Here is a 17,591-nt window from a genome sequence, read left to right as displayed (position 1 = left end):
CTGCAGACATCTTAGCAAACACCATCCTGCAGGCCAGCCCGGAGCACTTAAAGCGGGGGAAAGCCGAGACCCGAGAGTCAGACAAAATCAACAGAACACGGCTTCACATGTAAAAATGAGACTGAAAATATATCTTTAATACATTCTTACCTGAAAAGTTTGGACTCCAAAATAGACTTTTTTTTGAAAAGCGTGCGAAGTTCTGTGTAAACAGCCAGCATACTCGACGGACCGCCTCAGTAACAAACACTACTATAACGTCTCAACAAGCCAAATTCTTAAAGAGACAGCAACATCACCACCTGTATGAAGATGCTGTCACTCTGCATGATTCTTATTCTACATCCCATAAACTATAGGGTCTTAAACAGTAAGCAAAGACCAGTATTTACGTTTTTAATGATTAAAATTACATTCAATTATAAATTAAATTATTAACATTTTTGAAAAAAAATTTAATTTAAATACATGGAAAAAAATTAATTATTAAAATATTTAATTCAATCAATTTATTTATTAATTATATTTTTAAATTATGTATTTTAGTATTAATGTTTAGTATTAATACATTTAAATTAGTGTTATATAGTGTCTTGATCTTATGATGAGCTGAGGGTGCAATTTTGTTCCTATAGGGAAAGAAAATATATAATTGTACCTTTAAAGGTGCCAAATTGGTCCTTTACGGTACAATTTTGTATCCAAATGTGCTATAAAAGGTACAAAAATGTACCTTTCAAACCTAAATCTGGACATTTGTACCTTTATAGCCCATTTGGGTACAAAATTGTACCCTAAGGACCAATATGGGACCTTTAAAGGTACAATTTTATATTTTGTTCCCTCTAGGAACAAAATTGTACCCTCATTGTACCTTTTTTTCTGAGAGTGCAGACATGTAAACAAAATGTAAACCTTAATCAAACTATTACCGTTGCGTAGTACTTTTTCAAGCATTTTACAAAAGTAAAATGCTTAACCTCTTACTCTCCTTAACCTCTTACTGTTCCTATTGCCTATAGAATAAAAAAAAAACACTGGTGTCAAGCCATGAGAACCGAACACCGTGTTAAAACACTGAGGTATGTATTGAACTGTGGGGTAACTGTATTGTTGCATTCCTAGTATATGCATGTAGTGTCCTAAATAGAATACGAATGGTTTTTTTACAAAGCGGAAATTCAAACTGTTTCCCTGTTGATGTTTGATGGTTGCCAAATTAGTGAAATAAATGACCAAACTACCAAATAATACCAGCCATGAGAATAACTGCACTCACCATTGTGAGACGGTAAAATCACTCTTGTAGGAGAATTTTGTTTTCACAATCCAAGATAAAGTTATCCAACATCAGTGCCTGATAGCTCCGCCCCTTCTGCTACGCTTGCAAAGCTGTGGCCGTTGAGTGCATGAAGTGGCCAACATTACATATGTACAGTACAATAGGTTATATACCAGTAATTAATTAGGGTTCATCACTAGCACTCACATAAAAACGTTTTGAAAGCTGTGAATATTGTTCATAATGTTTTTCCATGACATTAGTGCCATTTGTGTAATTACTTTTTGACTACAAATACTGTTCAGTGGGCTGTATTTCAGAGCGCAATACATCTTTTTCAAAAGCATATTTAATAATTGATACATTTGCTTTATTGTTTCTGTTCGCGTTCCATCATCAGCACTGTTAATGGGAAAAAGGGAAAGCAGGACGATTTATTGGATTAGACGTAAAAAAAAAAAGAGAGAGTGAAGATTCATAATAGAGCGAAAAGGAACGGATGGGATTTTCACTCTCTTTTGCTCTGTGAGAGTGGCTCAGCATTGCTTAAAGTGTGGCTGCAGTTATAACCAGATTAGGCAACAGATTATGCCTGGGTCATGGGAAAGTCACAACATAGAGGTCTGAACCGGAGCAGTGGCCCGCTATGGTAAAAATGAGCTGACTCCATGAAACACAACGACCTTCAATACATTTTTCTGCACCCAGTCTCGCTCCACAGGATTTGTTGCGGCTTTCAACAGAAACCAAACCAATACAGCAGAACAACAAACACTTCAGTCACAAACAACACAAGTGCTGAGAAAAATTGAGAGCTCAAGCTTCAGATTCTCATCTAAAGAAAAAGGATTATTGGAAGTTCAAAATGAATTTGACACCAAAGGCATCCATTGAAATCAAAATTCTAGAAATTGTACTTGATTCTTTTGTGGAAGAAAAAAAGCACAGGAAATCAAAAGGTAGCTGAACTTTTTTAGCAATACAAAGAAAGATACAATGAGGCAGGGTAACACAATTACAGTATTTAATTAAGAATTTCAATTCAACAGGTTTTGTAAGACAGGTAAGAAATAAGAAACTTAAAAACACTGACATTCTATGCAAAAATAGTGACATAAACAATCTGCAAATTATCTAACAACACCAATTAAAGTAATATATGTAATATTAAAATTACAAAAAAAGAAAAATTTTGTAATTTCAATTTTTTTTTTAAATATATAAAAATGAAAACTGTTACATGGTATTTATTCCTGTGTGTGTGTGCGCGCACGTGTGTTTTTGGTGGATTCTTTGGCAGAATTTCGCATTTTACATTTCAGAATTCTTATTTTAGTGTTAGTATTTTTCCATAGCATTATGGTAGAATATAGTATTTTATAGGTAATAGGTAATTTTATAGGTAATATTTTTTTTTTCTTCAAATTGCTAAAACGCACAAACCCATACTTCAGACACTTTCTAAACTCTTAACCCAGACTCTCACCTTCAAAACACAATTGGCCAAACGGATAATTTTCTTTTTAAACATACATTTTATTAAGTATCTACTAACTCTCCATTTCAAAATAGAGCACATCTTTCTCTGCACACACTAAGTTTACCAAAAGTCTGGAAATCTGATTCAAAATGAAATGATTCTCTCAAAGAACAACACTTGTTTTCCCTTCACAAGGTACATGAAGTCAATCAAAGTACACTAGACTTCAAAACAAAGCTATTGTTGACATTACAAAAACTGCAGAGACCTTTATGTTTCAGTTTTACAGGTATTTGTGTGCTAAACATGCAATTCACCGTTTTAAAACTAAATGTCTTGATTGGGAACTGTATGTCCACATGTAATGTTCACACTCAAAACAGTAAAGATCAAATACATTTCATTTTGCTTTTCCTTTACAGTTTACCGCAGGAGATACAGTAGAAACATAGTATGATAGAACAGAAAAGGTTTTACAGTATTGCTTACAGTGAACAAAATATCCATGACTTCTAAACCAAAAAGGCAAAAAGCTCAGATTAAAAGGAGGGATCTAAAAAAAAAGGACAAAACTACTGTTTTTAATCTCTGTGATCTTCTGGGTTAAGCAACATGTTTTCATCAATATCAGAATCAGCTGTAGTTGGCCCAGTTTACCAAACATCAATCAGCTGTGTGTAAATTATTCAATTGTTTCTTTATTATAAGCTGAGATATATTTTTGATATTGATATTGTTTTTGTACCGATATCATTGCAGAAGCAGAGGTTTTTATACTATATCTAAGGTTTGGAATATTTTTTTGCTATTGTGGGATGTTGGGTGTTAACATTTATAAATACTACAAAAACAATCCATAATTTTGTTAGGAGATCTAGCTTGTCTGTTAAGAAAATTGAAGCACTGTGCATTCATGTCAATGTGTGAATAGTATGGACACAAAAGACCAATGCTGTGCTAATTGTGTTTGGAGTTTTTAAAATGTAACTGGTTGGACAAATGCTGGCTAGTGATTGAAAAAAAAAAGCTGTCATATTTTTATTGACCAAATATATTGTTCGTTATTGTTTTATTACAGTTTTCATTTTAGTTTAGATGTGATCTCTAGAATATTCAAACTTCACAGTGGAACCAACACATTCAACTGTCCCCAATAGGCTGGTCGTCTATAAGAGACAAATATTAGATTAGATTCAATAATATAAGAGAAAAAGGAATAATGTGGAATAACAACACAGCTGAAATTACTCAGCAGTTCAGTGCAGAACAGGGTGAGGATCTCTATCTCAACATATATAGTGTCTTACACATTTGAGAGAATTTGAACTGAAAGCCCTGCAGTGACCAGACTTTATCAGCAAAAAAAAAAAAAAAAAAAAGGTTAGACTAACCTTTTCTACGGAGTATATTGTGTGGACAGAAGATTGCTTCAAAGTTCACTTCAGTGATGAAGGCAAGTTTTATGGGAACATTATGTTTGTTGTCAAACTAGTGAAGTCACTGAAAGGTGAAGTGTTGTGATTTGGAGGTTGTTTTCTGCTGCCGGAGTTCAGCTACAGAGGGAATGCAAATGTTTATCAGAAGCACCATGTGGTTCCATTCCTGCATTCATTTGCACAAAGTAGAGGGTTTTTGCTGAAGTGCCATAGTCATTTCATAAACACTGTTCTACTATGGTATAGCTTGCCACAATGAACATTTATTGAGCTTTAATTATTTATTTAATGATTTATTATCAAACTTTGATCAACACTACACATTTTCAACATCTATATAACAGTTCTTTTACACTATACAGTTTACTGTAAAAAGTATTGTCAGTAAAAAAAATTAGCAGTTTTCTGTATAAAGTGGTTTGTTTATATTTATTTATTTATTTATTTATTTATTTATTTATTTATTTATTTATTTATTTATTTATTTATTTATTTATTTATTTATTTATTTATCCATTTATTTATGCTTTGAATTGCATTATCGGATTTTGATCTTTCTTCCAACTACTTTTAACCTTGAAAAGTTTGAAAAAGTAATTTTTATCAACATTTTTAATAGTTTAATGTGATATCTTGTCTGTGTTGGTGTATACTACGGTACAAAAACTTTGAAATATTTTTTCTCTATATATTATTTCTTATACATTATATTTTTTCAAATGACTAAAATATCAATCAACAAAACACTTTGTTAAACTGCAGAGTTTAATTTTCAACATCAGAAGATGACAAAGCAGAGATCAAGGTCCCATAATACAACAAACAATCGTAAATAAACTGTAAACACTAGTGAATCACAAAATACAGAAACAGTTAAATAAACAGTATATTAAACATATCATATGAATATGACTATTCAGTATAAAATACAAATATACATAGACAACATAACAGATTAAAACTTCTCCAGCAAACAGTTCCTTTTTGTCCTGTTGTCGAATTAAAACCAGAGGGTTTTGTAATGACACAAGGGACACCGCATGATGACAATTTTCATTTTTTGGGCAAACTGTGCCTCCAATTTGCTGGAGAGTTTTTAAAGTACACTAGCTCAGCTTTTCAGCTGTGGAGAAAGCACATTAATAACAGATCGAGTTGAGATAATACTTGAGTTAGTGTTGAGAGTGCAGTTCTTGCAGAAGGTTATGGCAGCCTCTTTAGCCCGACTCATTCATTTCTCTCGCTCACTCTTTTCCCCGCTCTCTCCACATAACAGACACAATTACGCGGCCGTTCGGCAGCAGAACTCTGCTCTCTTCCATAAAATTTCATTACCTGCATACTAAGTATTAAGAGCTGCTAGATGATTGCTGTTCTCCCCGCTGAATCAGCCCTGCCAGTCTCAAACCAAATAAATAATAGTAGCTTTTCCCAATAGGCTCCTAATTAAATGGGCAGAGAATTCAGGCAAACTCACCGTATCTTTCCCCTCCTACAAAAGAGACGCAAGCTGCAACTCTCAGGTCATTGTGACCCTGTCAATTTGGCCAAGATCACATGGAGAGGCAGGTCTAGGCAGTATATAAGCCCTCATACTTGACAAAAAGAAAAGCCAGATATGTTGCCCAGATCTATGGCTTTTATTTGTTCACAGATGGAGCAAAATCAGGCCAGCGAGTCTCTCTCTTTCACTCTCTCTCTCCCCCTCTGTCCGTCTGTCTCCATCTCCCAATCCATCATGAGAATGAGGAATATTTGTGGCCATTGTCAGCTGGATAATCAGGGGATGTTTATGATCAGTGAAGGGGGAGAGCTGGAGAGGAGGCTATTTATCAAGCAGATCTCTTTCTCTCTCTGTAAACCAACCCACACAGACTCTCTATAGACACTCGCTCCTAGAAAGGGCAGATTCTGGCCCTTCTTTTTAATTAGTCGCCTTCAACAGAAAGAATCCACAGACGTTTGCATCAGACGGCCAAAGCCTTCAATGAAAATTAATACGGCTTCACGCATTGGAGAGCAGCGGGGCGGGTGAGATGAGGTAGTCGAAATTATAAGAAGCTAACTAAATTCACCGCCGAACTCTGGGGAATTGAATTATTCACTTGTGATTGATTGGGAAATGTTTTAATTGCTCTCGTTTTGCCACATGCATGAGCGCCTTGATCTCATCAAATTTACAGCATAGTGCTGCAGCGAGAATTTGGAAATACTAAAAGTCTTGTTGCTGTTCACTGATAGTGGAACATCCTGCTGACAACTTCAGCATCAATTGAATGATTAATAAGATTAGGATATTGACAGGGCTGCTAGCAATATTTTAGTAGCACCATCTCGATTTATTTCTTCCACTTTTCATAATTTTTACAATTTAAATATTAGCTCTACCACCTTGGTGTTATGTAACCAACCGATATAAGCATGAGCAAAATGTGCTGCAGTGGTAAACAAAAGAAACATACTGTATGATAAATGTTATTCTTAATTGAGGTATAACATTGCTAAAGGGTTTTTGTATCAGCTGTTGTTTCATTAAATAAAAGCCTGGTAACACAAATCACAATAACTGTAACAATAATAAATGATAACGATCGTTTTTTATTTATTTTTTTTACATTTGCTTTTCACTTGGCATTACTGCTGGTACATCTGACCAGTGAATCTAGCTTGTGTTGTGCAATCAATCCAACAGTTAACTTTGTTCGTTAACAAAAACAACACCAATTATTTTCCTCGCCATTTTCAAGGAAGGGAACACAAAGACATCAAAACTAGCATGGGATACCTGAGGTAGTTTTTATATTTTAATTTGCAAGCCCATGTTGCACAACATCCATTTGTTTTCCAACAGCATAATGAATTTCCATATAAGTAGTCATTATCTTTGAATAATATTTAAAAATACGAACCATCAACACATTGTCGTCTGTAAATTTTCATATCCAAAGTCTGTTTAACCAGTACATTTCAATGGATTCTAACTCGTTCGTTTTTTAACCGAGGGAAAAAGTCATTCCGAAAGTGATCCCAACAATATTGCTTCTGTTCATCTTTATTGTTATAGCTGTGGTCTGAACTCTGCTGTTGTTTTATATTCAGAAAGACTTTTAGAAGCATGTCTTTATCATTTACTTTTATAGTTATTGTGCTTGGTGTGAACAAAATCTGAAGTAAATGTAATTACACTTTGGAATCTAAATGATCAGTTTTCATAAATAGTGTGAGACTAAAAATCGATGTCAACACTACTGGTGTTTTCAAACTTGCCTTATTTGGTTTGGTTGAATCGCACTAGAGTTCGTTTTCCCTCTTGGTGCTGTTCTTTGGGCAGGTGTGAATGTAGCAATCGCACTCGAGTGCGCACCAAAAGCAGACCAAAAAAAAGAGTACCGAGGGCTCCTTGAAGAGCTGGTCTTGGTACACTTTGGTGAGAACATTATCTTAACTAGAACAGACCGAAACGCAAAAAGTACTGCACCTTTTTGGACTAATCCAGCTGCCGCTTTACGATGCGCTGTGCAGTATGGGATGTGGAGGAAAAATATTTGTTGCCAGCGCTTTATAAACAATTTTAAATAGAGAGAGAGAGAGGGGAGGGAAACATTATCTGATGAATCTGTTGGTAATATTTGAATCTGTTGGTAATATTTCCCGAAGATGACCATGTCGCAGTTTAGCTAAATTAAGTAATGCCTCCTTTCTGAAGTAACTTGCGATGCGCCTTCGCCATTTGCAATGCATTAACACATTGTTTTCCAGTCATGGCCGCTCTTCATTCTTGAAATGTATAGTTTGTCTAAAATGATGAATACAAACTATAACTGACCAGGGATACGATCAGCCAGCACAGTTGTCCCTCCATAGTAAAAAGCGACATGTTGTGTCTGCTATTTTGTTTACTTGCAGGAGTTCCATTGCCATTTTCCTGCACGTTAATTCTGACCAATCGACAAGCAGTTTAGGAGAAACCTTTATTAACATCTGGCCAATGAGTGACAGGGATTTTGTCACATGACAGCATTTTGTTGTTGTTTTTTCAACTGGTTTAGACGAAAGCAGGCAGTGTGGTGTGAAAAGGACCCAAAAAATAGCTACAATGTATCATTTGTTGCCCTTGGTCTAGACCAAATGAACCGAACCAAGATCTGAAAGCACCCTATATACTTGTGTGTGTATATATATATATATATATATATATATATATATATATATATATATATATATAAATATAAAAGTATAAAGATGACATCAATAAAATCTCCATGGCAATATGCGTTTTATGACATTGTGCTGTTTAATTCAACCACACATCTAATACATCTAATGAATACTGCAAAAGCCCTGCTACAAACATATGAAAAGTGAGATGGAGGGTTGTAGAGGAGTTGTCCTTGTCACCTGAAAACTGAGGGATGCGTCCGCTCATTTGCATGAATAAAAACAGGGACAATGGCTCCTCTGAATGACTCTTCACATCAATCAACAGCAATGCTTTTGTCTCAGCTATTGTCAGGCTGCTGTCAGCGAGGGCCACGACACTCTAAATGTGAGCAGCCGGTCTGCGCTCTTCTATTTGCATACGGGTTATTGCTATTCTGCGACTCCAGAAGAGATTATAAATAATTTGGCGCGGTCTGTAAGGGCACGTGGATCAGAAGATGTTTAACCAAAAGGAGTCCTGTGGTCTCATTCATTATGGAAATGAAAGGCTAAATTCAGACGCGGAAAGGCTAATGAAGGAACTCTGACATCCCTTGACATGACTTTTAAAAATGGTGCAGTTGTGTGACTCACAGATACAGACGAGAGAGATGAGGAATAAAGATGAGGTATAAAGATTGTGCTCTCATTTTTTATATTCTTTTCCTCAGTGTGGTTTCACAGCCGTTTTGGTTCAGAGTTGTTTGCATAAATTTCAACATATGTGAACTCAACAAATTAACTGAGCTGAGGCTCAGGGTATGCGGTTTACATATACTAACTGAGCAAATGTTTTGCTTTCACTTCATTTTCATATTTGAATTTAGCTAATACATTATCAACCTAATTACATTGACAATCGTCTGTCGACTGAGACGTCAAACAGAATTTTTGACTTTGTGGTCGTTAAAAATCCCATGCCACTTCTTGTAAAGAGTAGGGGTGTAACCTCTGTGTCCTGGCCAAATTCCTTTCATTGGCCCTTACTGATCATAGCCTCCCAAATATCCCAACAATAGCTGGTGTGTGTGAACACCAGAGGTGTAAATCTACTCTGGTCTCACGGTTCGGTTATGATTATATCAGATATGCGCTTGTGTCTGTATCCAGAGATAATGGTGTAATAGCTGAGAGAAGAGGAAAGTCTCGCCAACAGGTCAGAGGTCCACAGTGAGAGAGAAAGAGAGAGAAATGGAGTTTACTTTCATTTTCTCAATCGCAGTGAAATAGGGGCTTCTGCTGTTAAGTAACAGTGAAAGACTTCCAGCAAACACACAAGCAGTGAATTGTGCACAGTTCCTGCATTTTTAAGTAGCTGGAGTATTTTAATTACTCGCCCTCGCCTCCGCTACCGCGACAGTGCATACGAGATAAATGACGTCAGTACGTGATAACCAGTTATGATTACTACTGAACCGGTACTGAATTGTCCAGATCAGCATCATGGAGCACCGAAGAAACAATACATTTTGTCACCCCTAGTGGGCGCACTGGTGCCTGTGGCTGCTGCAGCATCATCCAAGTGGATGCTGCACACTGGTGGTGGTGTGAAGAAACCCCTCCCCTCCTCATGATTATGAAGCGCATTGTATCATACACAATAAATACCCTATATAAATGCACATTACACAATTACAATTCCGTGAATTTATTATGAAAATAAATAAATTACAATTTTTGTACTGCTCTGCAATCCATTAACAACTTTTCTTCTGAACTGAAAATACAAATATTGTCAGATGAATGGATGGATGAATGGATAAATCAATTTTGAAATCAAGTGGATGGATGGATGAATGGATGGATCAAGTTTGAAATCAAGTGGATGGATGGATGGAATCAAGTTTGGAATCAAGGGATGAATGGATGTATGGACGGAGTGAAGTTTGGAACTAAGGGATGGATGGATGGAGTGAAGTTTGGAATCAAGGTATGGAATGGATGAATGAATGAATGGATGGAAGAAATCAAGTTTTGAATCAAGGGATGGATGGATGGACGGATGGAATCAAGTTTTGAATAAAGTGATGGATGGACAGTTGGAATCAAGCTTGGAATCAAGGAATGAGATGGATGAAATCAAGTTTAGAATAAAGGGATTGGATGGATGGAATCAAGTTTTGAATCAAGGGATGGATGGATGGAATCAAATTTTGAATCAAGGGATGGATGGATGGAATCAAGTTTTGAATCAAGGGATTGATGGATGGAATCAATTTTGAATCAAGGGATGGATGGATGGGATCAAGTTTTGAATCAAGGGATTGACGGATGGATTTAATCAAGTTTTGAATCAAGGGATAGATGGATGGATGGATGGATGGATGGAGGGAAGTTTGGAATCAAGGGATGGGATGGATGGATGGATGGATGGATGGCAGAAATCGAGTTTGAAGTCAAGGGATGGGATGGATGAATGGATGGATTGATAGCATGCATTATTTAAAACACAAGAAAACATGTGAAATAAACAAAAATGTTAAGAAAAATGCTATTAAATATGTTAAAGCCCAAACCCCAAACATCAGCTTAGAGTTGCCTCATTTTGAAGGACACTGGGTTAAACATGTAGGAAGGCTGAAGGGTGACACACACACACACACACACACACACACACACACACGTTTCTTGCTCTGCTGCTGTCGGTGCGACTCTATCATCCCGGGCCAAAGAGAGTGGAAGCAGCAGGCGGCTTATTGCTGAGTAAAATTCAATAGGGGCATAATGATGTCTCACAGCCACAGCCAGAGGTGGGCTGATAATAACTGCTGCTGGAAACGTGCATCATCATTCTCTTCACGGCAGAGAGGGGATCTTTCTCTCTTCGCTTCACTCGTTTTCTTTTCAGCCAAGAGACTGATATGCCAATCACGGTCCTAGTAGGAGCCCAGTCATCACACAGAGCAGCGCTGCAATTAAACATGACTCACACTCTCGAAAAACGACTGCCCGCACCGATACGAAGAAATAAACACACTCATTATTCAGTTCATTAATCAGAGAATTAGCGACCGTGGATCCGAGTAAAGCAGGTTGGGTTAACTTCTTTGAAAGTACAGTAAGCGTTATCGTAACCTCTCTCATTTAATGAAACCGATCCTGAAAGTGCATCACGCTGACAGCAGAATGCAGTTGAAGCAGATATGAGATATGGATTTTTAGCATGATGAGCAGCAGCACATAAACAGCAGTTTTGATATTCAAAGAGAAACAATTTTTTGACAGATTCTTGAGGAATTGTTGATTATTTATTCCAATTAATCAGCAGGATCTGATCTGTTATTCAGCTTTTGCAGTTAGTTACTGAGTTAAACCTATTTTAATTAACAAATAATACAAAGAAATCACTTCAGCTTTTTAATAATACCTATTTTAATGAGCTAACTAAATAAATCTAGTTTTAAATATGCCTGAAAACAAGCACTTGAGGTACGATTCTAATTTGTATATTATTTAATTTGGATATACAGTATGAGGCATTTTTAACTTGTGACCCATGCAACCAAACACATTTCCACAGCCCACTGCAGTTCTCAAATAAAACTGCTATTTGTGGCAGGTTGACAACTTACTCAGAAGCAAGATTGCTAACTATATGTATAGAAGAAATGGCCAATTATTTGAATAAACATAGCATGTGCATAACAGGTCACTAAGTCCAGTGAGACTCAGGCTGGCACTCTTTAAGAAAACATAAAAACCAAAATTCACCAAAAGCAGAATAAGGAGCAATCTGGGAATAGGCAGAGGGGGTTAAAATCTGTGAAGACTTGCCCCGTTCATGCACAAAATCTTAGTTTTAGATTTGACCACATGCAACTGTGACCTTGTTGGTTGTAACTTCATGTTAATGACTAACCAAAAACTGCATTGTGCACATCACTCTCAACCTGACAAAATGCCTACAGTACCATAGAAACACGCATCTACAGCCATTCATCACTTGCCGCTTCTAAAATAAGTGTCTTAATAATCTGTCCTTGTGGCTTCTTTGAGTGAGATAATTACCCATTTTTATATTTTTTCTTACATATATCCATTTTGCGGGAGTTACATGAATAATTTTAAGCATCCACAACCTGCACAAACATGAGTACCACGAACATGGTTTCATAGAGTTCATGATTTCATTGAGTGTAGGTCTCAAATTCAGACAAGCAGTCAATACCAGCAGAAAGCTGCATCATTGGACCTATTGACAGCCATGTATTTAGCAAATGTAATGTTTATTAAATCTACCTGCAAAATTGAAGTGACACATATAGTAAGCACTTATTTGTTTCTCATTTTTTAGTTTTAATCAGATTTTGACTAGAGATTGTTATATACACTGACCAGCCACAGTCCAACTGCTTGTTAAAGCAAATGTCTAATCAGCCAATCACATGACAGCAACTCAATGCATGTAGGCATGGTCAAGACGATCTGCTGCAGTTCAAACCAAGCTCATAATGGGGAAGAAAAGTGATTTAAGTGACTTTGATCATGGCATGGTTATTGGTGCCAGATCTCAATCCAATAGACCAGTGTACTCAAATTACCTCGATTCCCAAATGATATTTGGGATGTGGTGGAATGGGAGATTCACATCATGGATGTGCAACCGACAAATCTGCAGCGACTGCGTGATGCTATCCTGTCAATATTGACCAAACACTTGGAGCAATATTTCCAGTACCTTGTTGAATATATGCCACAAAGGATAAGGGCAGTCCTGAAGGCAAAATGGGATCCAACCCAGTACTAGTAAAGTGTACCTAACAAAGTGGCCGATGAGTGTATATTAACAACATTTTTGGTTATTTTATTTAATAACAGCAGGTACTTTTCCTGCGAGACCAGCATGGACCACTCTGAGTCCATGGCAAACAGGTTGAGAACCACAGTTATAAATGATATAGACAACTGTCAAACTGGTATATTACTACACTGTTAGAGAATCAAATATTAACCAACTTGTATAAATTTGCATATTATGCAGTTTTATAAAAAAAAAAATGAGAAAGATTGTAAGCAATATAGTGAAAAAATTTTCCTCTCTGTCTTCATGGCAAATCCAAACAAGTTAAGATAACACAAACCACTGGATTTATGAGTACTGGAGACTTATTTCAATGGAGTTCACATAATATTAAACAAGAACCACTGTTGGAAACACTCACTATTGCAGAGCAGGAGCAGTCAGGAGATATTTAATTGTCACTTTTACTGTTTTCGCAGTGCTTTTTTAATCTAGTAAATGCAATTCCTTGAAGAGTAACAGAGACATCCTAATTGTTTCTAAACTTTAGACTAGTATTTTGATGTGTTCGTGCAGGGGTGACTAGTTTTGGCATAAAATCCAGCCTTCTGCTCAGAGTGTGTGGTCTATTCATCTCTGACACACTAGATATGTCCCCGTGTCTGCCGGTAAAGAGACATCTTTCTACCACCATCTATCAGTCTAATGGATATTACTGACACCAGGACAAGGTGGACAGCAAAAGAGACACTTCATCTTCAGAGATTGAGAGAGAGGGAGGCAAAGAGAGAGAGAGAACGTGGAAAAAAATACAGCTTTACACAACACCACCAAATCTCATCCCAGCAGTGTGAGAAATCCCGCACCGGATAATTTCATGATTACCTTTTCTCTTCAAAAGAGGCCGATGGCTGTGAAGAGCTTGAAGAGCTGCAAATGTTTACATAATCAATGAAAGTGAACTCTGAGAAGTAGACGACAGGTAGACCAGCAAGAGAACCTCATTTGCGGATAGACACCTCCGAGATCACACAGAATAAGACATATTTCCTTTCCTGCTTACTTACCTCCCCCTCTCTTTCACATCTTTTTTTTTTCTTTTTTTTTTTTGTCAAACTAAGGCCGTGATGACTGAGGACAGAGCTCTAATGATGCTGCATCTGCTGCCACATTAATGAAAGCCCCTGGGGTTTGTACATGGGACAATCAGGATTCTTCCCCGGCCTGCCACTTATCCCAGACAATGAAAGGGCAAAGGGGAATCGGGTGAACTTGACGCTGTCCAGCGTTCTGTTTGTAGCATAGTGAGATATTGCTAGATTCAGGGCTAAAGGCCAAGGAGGATGATTCTGTCGCTAGTTATCCCGCTGTAAGAAATGGACAGAAAGGGCTGTGGGTGGATGGCGACTCGGGGTCAGACATTGAGGGGGTGGAAGACAGAAGAGCTCCGTGGCTCTCAGATGTGATTAAACATAGTAATACAGGAACATATTGACGATGAGGATGCGGTCAGACAGCTGTCAGATCTCCCGTTCCTTTAATATTTGCATTAAATCAGCCATGTTTGAAGAAAAGGAGCTGTAAGACTTCATCAACAAAGCTTTGATTGCTAGTCCCGTACAGTCTGCTGCATACAAATGATTGGGTTTTTATCTCAGATGAGTTCACTTTTAGGAAGACAGAAGACTTTGGGAGTTTAAGGATGCTGTATAAATGCAGTCAGTCAGGAATCGTGAGAGTGAACAGCTATTGGTGCAATATCATTTGCATATTTACATTCTCCCTGTCACATTTATTATAATGCATTTTTGCATTGTTGTTTGTCTTGAAATAAATTGCCTTACGAAAGAATTTTGCGGTTATTGCGTCTGTCGCAATATACTGTATCTGCGGCAGATGTGCATATAATGTTTTGCTGTAAATTCCAAAAAAAAAAAAAAACTCAAGGATGTAGTGTAGTGTACAAATAAATTCTAGGAAGTCAATGGCTATATAAAAAAATTGCCAACATTGAAAATATATAAGTTTAACAATAAAGATGGTTACTTAAGCATGACTGTGAATGTTTTGAATACCAAAAAAAAAAAAAAAAAAATACATATATCAATAAAAAAATGAATATAAAAATCCCAGTTAAGTTATATTGTGGGATAATCTGCTTGTCTAATTGGTTACATTTTTTAAAAACTGTATATTTGGTCTTTCAATATAATTTACAGTATATAATTAATCAATGTTAAGACTTTTAACATTAGTCCTCAGTGCAAAGAAGATGCTTAAAATGATGCTTTGCTCCTCGTGTTGCCATTGTCACTTGTCTGCATGTGATACATTTTATTAAAATTCGTATTTTTCTATTTTAACTTAAAATAACTAGAGTTTGATCTTGGCTGAAAGAAAAAAAATGAAAGTGTTTTTTTTAAACTACATTTATAAACACAATTTCACAAAGTATGTAAATAAAGTAAAACAAAATTAGATAAAAAGATACTACTGATTTATAAAATTCTAAATATAGAAGTAAATTACTAATATTTAAAAAGTGAAAAAAATGCAAAATTGCTGATTTTAAGGTGGTTATAAGCAAGACAAAATATTTTTATTTAAAGATATTTTGCTTCTTCAGACTAACTTTAAATGAGCTAAATCAAAAGAACTGTTGAGGTTTAAACTTAATTGTTTTATGTTCAATCTATTTAAATTTGTAAAACCAATTCCATCTAATTTGTGTTGGGACAACAGAAAAGAATTGTGTGGAACCCAACATTTTTTACAGTGTTGTTTTATTAGTGACATTGTAAAATAAATTCATTAAAGGTACAGGTGATTGTCTTCAGAAACATTTTGTTGTTGTGCTGGTTGAAAATCTGTACACATCCAATAGTAATGATTAAAGTAAATGATCTACATGTATTTATTTTTGTTTTTATATTAAAAGTAGGCATAAAAAAAAAAAAATTGTGCAATTAAAATTTGTCAGGCCAATAATTCCCATAACTCTTATAGTAGCCCAAACTGTCTGTCAAGAAATGTAGATTTGTACATCTGCGCACTCCTGTTTATGCAGACAGATTCGCTCTTTGTGCATGTACGCTCATTCATATGCACACAAGAGAGTGACGGCAATAAAAACAAATGCTAAATCAAAACTTCTAAAAATCTATTTACTATTCTGTCTAGCCTGCTTTACTGAGGTGACGTTGCTTTTATATTCATATTTCATTTATATGAAATGGCATGTAAGGCCCCGTTTACCCTAATGCGTTTTAGTTTGAAAACGCATAAGTTTTGCTACGGTTACGCCATCCGTCCACACTACGCCTGAGTTCTCGAGCGCCGAAAACGGAGCGTTTTGAAAACGCTGGAGAGGCCGTTTTCATTCTGAAACGCTGCTGCTCCGTCTCAGTGTGGATGATGGAAAACGGAGACATCTGAAAACGGAGGCGGGGCTGCAGACATTCGCCTCTCTGATTGGGGCTTTTCCTCAATATTAAGTAGCCTAACACACAGTTCAGTCCTGAATCTTCTCCGTGTAAGTTCAGTATCAAGGCTGCAGTCTCTAATTTAACAGACTATTAACAGACTATACCGAGGACACGGGTAAATCTTCAAAGGGAACAGTGTACTTTATAACTTCATTCACATCACCCTGGCTACGTTGTTTCACTTTCTCAACAATAAAATGTACACATGATATAACAGCCTATTTTCATTTTAATATTAGCAACTTAACAGACAGCAGAAATGTTGAGGCGTCGTGCTGCATATATGAGCGTCATCTTCACTGTGTGGATATTTATAACAAAACGGAGAAGGTAACAACTACCTCCTGTCAATTTAAGTGAAAATACGAAACATACCCTCTCTTTTGCTGAATATCAGTTTTAATTATCGATAATGGCCATTATAACAAGTATAACATACAATAAGTTTATACATTATAGGAAATAAAGGCAAGCGATCAGTCAATATACAGAATGTACGTGCTTACATTAATCATTAACTTATCTTTGCGCTCAGCCAAAACACGTTACCTGAGAACAAGTAATAGATTCCAATGACCAAATTCAGGGAATATGTTGTTAAAGACAACAAGATGAATGAAATATCCCATTTAATAAATATAGTGAGATTAGATCCAGCGGGAGATGCTTGATGAGAAGTCCGACTAGCAGAGCTCTCATCTGGGTAGATGGGCTGCAGCGCTTGCCAAAGAGTGTCTGTGTGGTCACGTGATGTGCGTTTTCAGCGTTTTGGTGTGGACGGAGAGCAGTTCAGAAACGCTGGGTAAAACGCGAGTGTGGACGCGGATCGTTTTCATTCTAAAACGCCGTTTTAAAACTAAAACGCACTAGTGTAAACGGGGCCTTAGTATGGCTTAGTAATAAGTGTTTTTTTTGCATCCCGCCAGCCAAGCACTAAACAGTCGCCTTAAGTGTGAGATTGTCAGGT

The 17,591-nt window shown here is 36.5% G+C and overlaps 1 long non-coding RNA gene across 1 annotated transcript in view; it reads right to left on the bottom strand.

Moving 5' to 3' along the window:
- Nucleotides 1–17,591, bottom strand: part of LOC141376396 (uncharacterized) — a 387,511-nt gene that overhangs the window by 178,841 nt on the left and 191,079 nt on the right. The window lies entirely within an intron of this gene.

This window comes from Danio rerio, chromosome 10 (assembly GCF_049306965.1).
Source record: "Danio rerio strain Tuebingen ecotype United States chromosome 10, GRCz12tu, whole genome shotgun sequence".
NCBI classification, from domain to species: Eukaryota; Metazoa; Chordata; class Actinopteri; order Cypriniformes; family Danionidae; genus Danio; species Danio rerio.
Note: the sequence above shows the minus strand (reverse complement) of the source record. Positions and strands in the feature narration are given on the sequence as shown.